At 45.0% G+C, this 7,779-nt stretch overlaps 1 protein-coding gene across 1 annotated transcript in view; it reads right to left on the reverse strand.

Annotated features, from left to right (window-relative positions):
* Positions 1-6,250, reverse strand: part of Slc28a3 (solute carrier family 28 member 3) — a 107,491-nt gene extending 101,241 nt beyond the window's left edge. Inside the window, exon 1 of the mRNA XM_087204790.1 lies at positions 6,080-6,250. The gene's annotated coding sequence lies outside the window, so the exon portion shown is untranslated. The remainder of the gene's footprint in view (positions 1-6,079) is intronic.
* Positions 6,251-7,779: the final 1,529 nt, after the last annotated feature.

Raw genomic sequence — 7,779 nt, forward strand, 5'->3', positions numbered from 1 at the left:
TGTCCTTAAGGAATACACATTGGAGTACTTAGGAGTAAAGGGTATGATGTCTATTGTTTACTCCCTAATGGTCCAGAAAAGCAACAAAACAGACAAAAAACCACACCTTGCAGATGCAGATGAGTGTGAGGCAATCAATAAAGCAGCAAGGTGTTATGTCAGTGGTGAATCTATGAGAGTAGTTCTGTATTGGACTTGAAACTTCTCTATACTGTACATTTAAAGTTGTATCAAAATTAAAAATGAACAAAGATACTTTGAATTATTCATATGTACAAAGGTATACATTTAGAATTTTATCAGTTATACATGTGGCTCAAGCTACATGTATCAGAAAAAATGCTGGGAATTAATGACATCAAAATTTTAAAAACAGAGATTTACTCCAAATGTAAGTTATGCTTAAAATTTGCTATACCTAAAAGAAAATGTTTCACATCAGATTTTGAACTAATATAGTTTCAGTCTTTCTCGTGTCTACCTAATTATTTCATATACTGGCAGAACTATGAGATTTTAATGCCTTCGCCCTTACATCAGGTGGCCGAACATTCAGAAGTTTCAGAATTATTTGGAAACATTGGAAATGTGGATTCAACTAATTCTAACCAATCTGCTGACTGGAAATAATTTAGGAACGTAAAAGGAGAGTGCCCTTTATAGTCAATGCATCAATCACAATCTAAGACAAGAAAAGATGTAACTGAAGCAAAGCAACTTGTCTGAGGTTTCCTGTTGTTTGCTTCACTGGCATTTCTTTATTTTCATTTTTTAATTTTATGAAAAAATAAGACAAATTTTTATAGCCAAATAATAAGAGGATAACAAAAGCCATTACACTATGTATCCTTATCTTCAAATTAGTTACTCAGTACAAAACATAACCCCAAAAGATTCTTACAAAGAATAAACAGATAACACAAACTTTCTTTTCTTTTCTTTTTTTGTTTTTGGTACTGGGGATCAAACTTGGGACCTTGTGCTTGCGAGGTAGGTGCTGGAACCACTGAGCTGAATCCCCGGCCCACAAACTTTCTTTTCAATAAACTAAGATAAAGTAGCAGCATCAATGAAACAAATTAGCATATATATTGCAATATTTTAAAAACAATGACATATGTAATTTGGGAAGTATTTGAACTTCTCTCTACTTCCTATTTATCTCTCTTCTATTTTGTTCATTATTTGTATATATATAGTATTTCATATATATAGTGTTTCTCATATAAGAGAAACCATGTGATATTTGAGCTCGTGTGTCCAATGCATTTCACTTAACATTATGGTCTCAAGTTGCATCCATTTACCTACAAATGTCTACTAGCTTATCTTTCTTTATGGCAGTGTAATACTCCATTGTGTATAAAGACCATAATATTCTTTTTTTTTTGCTTAAATTCTTTTGTTGGTACATTTTAACTATACAATACGTTTACATTGGTCATTGGGTGCTTGTACCTGTCCATGATGTATCTTGGTTCTTATTTTTTCCCCATTACCTGCGTGCCCTTCACCCCTCTACCCTTCCCTATTTACATACAGTTCATTTCCATTGTTTTTCTTTTCTCATAATTTTTCCTTTCCCCATCTCCCCCCACCACCCCTACTCCTTTGGACCTTTTCCTATTTCAAGGTATCAATTATTAGTTATTAATCCTTTTAATCCTTATTTACACTCTCTTTATCCATTCATTTATTGATAGTCATATATGCTGTTTCCAAGATTTTGCTATTATGCATTGCATTGCATTAGATATGCATGTATCCCTAGTCATTTTAACTCTTTTGGGAAGATACCTTTAAGGAGGATAGTGGGATCAAATGGAATTTCTACTTTTGGCTTTTGAGAAGTCTCCACACTGGCTTCCATAGTGGTTGTACCAGTGAATATTGCCACCAACAATGTAGCAGAGTTCCTCCTGCGCCCCTGCAGCCTCACCAACATTTATTATTTGATTTTTTGATGATAGTTATTCTTTCTGGAGTAAGATTGTATCTCAATGTGTGTGTGTGTGTGTGTGTGTGTTTTAAGAGGGTCTCGCTATGTAGTTCAGGCTGGCCTTGAACTCACTATGCAGCCCAAGCTGATCTTCCTGCCTCAGCCTGCCAAGTGCTGGGATTACAGACATGCTGTCCCGTGCCTGGCTTAGTGTTGTTTTAATTTGCATTTCCTTGATGGTTGCTGGCATTTCTTAGCATGATTCAAAAGCAGTCGTTGTAGGTGACTTCCCTTTATTTATTCAATGCATGTTGTGATTACTCAGGAAGAAAAATCCTGTGTCCCAGTTTCATCCTGTGCTGTGGCAGGTGCTGAGGCACTGGCGTCATTTTTTTCTGTTGGTGGAAGGGCCTGGCACCATGCTCAGCTCACACCTCTCATCCTGCTGTTTCTACCTTCTCCTCCGTCTTCCTTGCTGGTGTCTTCCTTGCTTCCTTCCTTCCAGGCTCTCTGGACTCTGTCCTATCTTCTGGGCATTGTCATTTGAACTTGGATGTGGACTGGCCTCTGGCCTAGCTGCTCGTCATCAGCGGGGTCTTCGTTGCTCAGCAGGACAATCCTAGACCACTCACCCCCTTCCACCTCAGCTCTACCTGGGAGCTCTTTCGTGTACCAGAGGTGGCAAGGCCCAGGGGCTGCACAGAGGGTAGGCAGGTAGGAACTCTCCTCCTGAGCATCACCTCCACCCAAGACACTGCAAAGGGTGCACCTAGGACCTTTTTCCAGAAACAAGGATATCTTTAAAGCTGCCTAGCATTGTATCTAATAAGAGTGACAGGAGCGACCTGGGAGGACAATCTTTAAAGTGGATTGAAACACATGAAATCTATGGAAATTCCCGAGGTCATGATGATTCTTTAAAAAATCTAGGAAAAATTTCAAAGGGGAAAATAAGCATATGTGTTGTTTATGAGGAACAATCACTGGTCTCCATCCAAGTTGAGTCAGAGAAATGTCCAAACTGCTGCAAGCTTGGGTCAGGAAGGAGTCAGTGTGTGGGATGTGTGTCACTTACCCAGCAAGACTGGGTTTCCCGTACCTCCACCTCTGCTTGTAATCCTGATCCTGCCCTGCCTCTTTGTTGACTCTACCTGGGCCTGGCTGATCACAGAGGAGCTGGCCTCGGTGGCCAAGAAACCCAAGTCTTCCAGAGCAGGGGAGGGAAGTGGCCAGGAAGGAGTGACGATGCTTAGCACAGCTCTGGCCATAGAAGGGGAACATGCCCCAGGCAGCACTGCCTACTACTAGAAGAGTGTATACTCGGAGGGAGGAGTCCACTTGGTGGACACTGCAGGAGCAATTCTTGGTTGCTGGGACCCAACCTCCCCACCTTTTCCTGTCATTCCTCCTCTCTCTGCCCACTCCTTTTTAGCTGTTTTCTTGGGTTCTACCTCCACCCACCTTGCAGTGTTAATGTCCCCAGGTTGTCCTCTTACACTACCAGAGATTAGTGACTTGAGTTTCTCAGATATGGTCGATGAATGGGAGCTGGGAATGGCGGCATTCACTTGTAATCCTAGCTACTGGGGAGGCTGAGGCAGGAGGAGTGCAAGTTTGAGACCAGCCTGGGCAACTTAGTGAAACTGTATGAAAATAAAATAAAACATGCTGGGTGAGTAGCTCAGTGATAGAGCTACTCTGGTTCAATCCTCTGAAATTAACCAAATGTTTTGCCTCTGGTCCCTGTTTTTCTGGAGATGAGGTTAAACTTCCATGACTGCAGGAGACCAGTGGTGCATGGGTAGGAGGAAACAAGACAAGACGCAAATAAAGTCAAGTATGTAGGTGGCTGGTGCTGCACTGCAGCATTGGAGCAGGCACACTGGACATTTTCCAGAGAGCCCACAGGAACCCCAGGTCAGTGCGGGCAAGGCTGGGATCATGCCCTGCCCCAGACAGTGCTCACTCCTGTCTTTCCTCTGCACACAACCACTTCCCCTGCTGCCCTCAGAACACTCCAGAGTCATGTTTGTTCATTTATCCTCTCTGACATCCAACCTTGAAGCAGCTTTCACCTCTCCATCCTTCACTGCCTCCTCCCACCTACACCATGGCCACAGTGTCCCTGCCAACTTCATGCCTCTAGCTCTCACTCTTCCAGTTCCTCTCCCTGTGACTGTTGAAGGGCCACTTCATATATGCACATCTGATTATCTATGTCACCCCTCACTCTGTATTCTTCTATGGCTCCCATTGCTCCTAGAAAAGAGCCCACTACTTTATTTTCATTCCCTGACATGATCTGCTCAGTAACACAGAACTCCTTGTGGCCTCAAGATCACACCAAGCTTTCCCACCATGCTTGCCTGTATCATTTCTCTGCACAGAACACAGCCCCCACAACTCCTGTCTCCCTCACTCTCCACCCCAGTCCACCACACACTGTCTCCTCCTCCACACCCCGGATTGGCTCCTCTGTGAGAGTTCCTGGCTTCCCCAGGTGACAAAGGCTATGGCTCTGCCTGCTTCCCTGGAGCACTCAGCAGGGCACACACGTCCAAGTTGACAGTCATTATGCTGGAGTGGGCCTCTGACCCTGGCGCCATGTCCAAGGTAACATGCTTCCTTGGTGTGCAGACAGCCAAAGCCAGAGTAATGGAAGGAACAAAAGGAAAATTCTCTGCAGAGAACTGAGCTTCCAAATCTTTCCAGGCCAAAGGTGAGAGAATGTAGGTGCAGACAATTCTAAAACTCACAGTGGGGCTCACTGATTTTAATTTCATCTGTATCATCTCCTTCCCTATTGCAGCCTGGCATTTATCTGTGGCTCTGAGGGTCACACAAGAGAGCAGAGTGGTACTGTACCCAGAGCTAAGTGCTATTTATAGTGATTATCCACCTTCCCTGCTCATAGTGCGTAGCCAGCCTGACAGCTGGTGAGCTCACTGGTCCTTGTGACAGCCCAAGTCTAGTCTAGGCAAGTGAGATGGAGGCCAGCCCTCGCCACACCTGGCTTCTCCACCCTCGTGGCCTTTCATTCTGTAGAGAACATTTTCTGTTCCAAATTCACTACCCACACGACTCGTTTATCCTCACAACCATGGGGAGGCAGGGACTGTTACTGACCGCTTTTGGACAAGAAAACCGAGGCCCAAGGTGAAGTCCAGATGCTGACCCAGCCTGGGCTGCTGCTTGGCTCCTGGACTCACACACATAGCAGCACAGATGTCTATGTGCCATGGGTTTACGTCCCGATAAGCTTATCAGCAATCAAGCACATAGCAAGTTGAAAACACATTTAGGATGTTTCCTGAACATGCAGCCTGGCTTAGTGGGCAGCGTTACAGGATGGGTATTTCCCCTGGGGCCAGGCCTGGTGGGACTGTAGCTCCATATCACCCAGGATCATGACAGCATTGGATCCAGGAAATGATCCAGTTCCACTGGATGCACAGTGCTTTCTGACCTTTGTAAATCCAGATGATCAGGAGAAATCCCGGTAAGGAGAGCGTGGTCTGTATAACCACAGAAACTAACACCCAAGTCCACAGCAAATGAGGGAAACAGGCAAGGGGCTCTTGGGGACCCCAGCTGTCAGGGCTGCTTGGAGGAGCCCCCTTGGCCCTGGGAGGGTGGCCCAGGGTGGTGTTGCTGGGGTGTGATATGGAAAGGTCAGGAAGCTCTGGACACCCTGTCAGCCCTTCATAGTGAGGTAGGAGATTAGGGGCAAGCTGGACAAACATCTGAGCAGAATGTGCCAAAGGTCCTGCAAACCCAGAGGACACACACAGAAGGCAGGACTTAAAATGACTCGGCGGCCCCCGAGCACCCTACACTGAACCAGTGAGGTTGCAATATTCTCAGTCCCTCACTGAATCTGGCACTGTTCCCAGGACCAATTGGAAAAATGCTATTTTCAAGCCTTCATTTAAATCTGGCAGGAAGCCAAGTGAGTCTTCTGATAGCAAAGTTTAAGTCTGGAGCGACATCAAGCGAGTTTTTGATAGGACAACTGTACCAATGCCTTATTTGCACAAAGAGAAAGCCAACCCAGGAATTTCGGATACAAATGACCCCGTCCGCTCATCATCAGGCTGCTGTCCACTGTTCACCAGCCTGCGCTCACTGGGTAGACCCTACCTCTTTTCTGTCTTCAGTAGTTGTACACTTTTGCTGCCTTTTCTTTGTGTCTCATCAAATTCTTTGTTCAGGACACCAAGAACCTGGGAAGACTGTCCAGTGGAGCCTCCATCCAGTAGCATGGGGGAGAGGACTGGCCAGCTGCACACCACTGGGCTCAGGTCTTGTGGACCAGTTCCGGGTGAGCAGCGCATGCGCTCCCCTGTGTGGGGCAGGAACATGTGTGGAGAGAGCTGCTGCAAGTGTGTCTCACACAAGGGCAGAGCCCTCTACGCCTCCGAGTGGCCGGAAGAATTTCATGAGTAAATAGTTATTGTAGACTTTTGCATTGAGAATCTCAACTATCTCCTGATTGGAATTTACTAGGAATTCAGAGATTACTGTGTCACCAAATAACACAGTGAGGAGCTGGCCACACCTGGATCCTTTATGTCTTTGACAAAAGATTGCAAACAAGACATGTGGGCCGTCATGTATAGACAGAGGTTACTGCAAATGGTACTCCTTTTCGAGGAGGGGCAGGTTGAGAGAGAGAGAGAGACAGAGAGACAGAGAGACAGAGACGGGGGGGCAGGCTGCACCAAGGTGACATTTGGGCTGGTGGGACCTCAGGTTACATTTGCATGATTAACTGGGTCTTTGAAGAATATTCTTTCTTTTCTCCGAGGTTCTTGTTCCTTTACAAGGAAAACGCCCTGTGTTGACCTAGTAGGTTCTCCCTAGGGAGATATTTTCTGTTTAGTTTGTTTGGAGACCTTGAAGTTTTTCTAAACCCTCACCCATGGCCTGGACTTTGTACGGACCCTGGTCCTTACCAGCATGTTCAGAAGATGGTATTTTTCTCTTGAGCTAAAGTTTGAAACTATGGCTTGGTGTGGATGTAATCAATAGCTAGTAATTAAGAAAGGAAAGGAAAAAGAAAAATGCATCACAACTTTCCTTTTCAAGTGGTCCCAGTGGTCCGTCTCCAGGTCTGCTAATGTCTAACTTTCTACCTAAAAACTACACTAAAAATTCCACTCACCACCGAATGCACCCATCTTCCCCAGGATTCAGTCTCCACTTCTCACAACCCTGGCTCTGCTGATGTTGCTTCTCAGTGCTGGGCACTCTGGCTGCCCGTTCTGATTCTCTCAGGTACCCCTCTCCTCCTTTCCAGCCATTTCAACTGACCCTGGATCTAGTTGTTCTTAGAAGATTTTCAGTCCACCCAGAGGGAGTTAGTTCCAAATCAGCATCTCCAGCCACATCCTCTCCTCTTAGTGCTGTTCTGGTCTCCGGTTGCCAATCCGAGCAAGGTGGATCCAAGCTATCCTGTTCTGTTACAAAGCACCTCAGGCCATGCGCCCTCTACTCTCTATACCAGCTCTAGAATTTGTTTCAGGGCACCCAGACCTGAGAAACCCACAATCATTTCAAATGCACAACTCACATAACTCAATGTTTCATTTCTAGGAATCTATAGGAATATGCAAATCTTAAATGTAAATGTACAGAGATATTTGTTATAAAAGAATAATTAAAAAATTAGAGCACCTAATGGGGAAATGGCAAATTACCGTTCATTCACACCGTTGAGACAGTTATAGAATAGTAAGACATGTAAGTAATAACTGGTATGAAAGGGTTTTACAAAGTATGTATGAAAAAGAGACACAGAATAACATTTGTACCATTAATTCTATTTGTGTGTGTATCTG

Source organism: Heterocephalus glaber, unplaced genomic scaffold (assembly GCF_053883595.1).
Source record: "Heterocephalus glaber isolate CG9 unplaced genomic scaffold, H.glaber_assembly_v1.0 deba00000546, whole genome shotgun sequence".
In the NCBI taxonomy this organism is placed as follows: Eukaryota; Metazoa; Chordata; class Mammalia; order Rodentia; family Bathyergidae; genus Heterocephalus; species Heterocephalus glaber.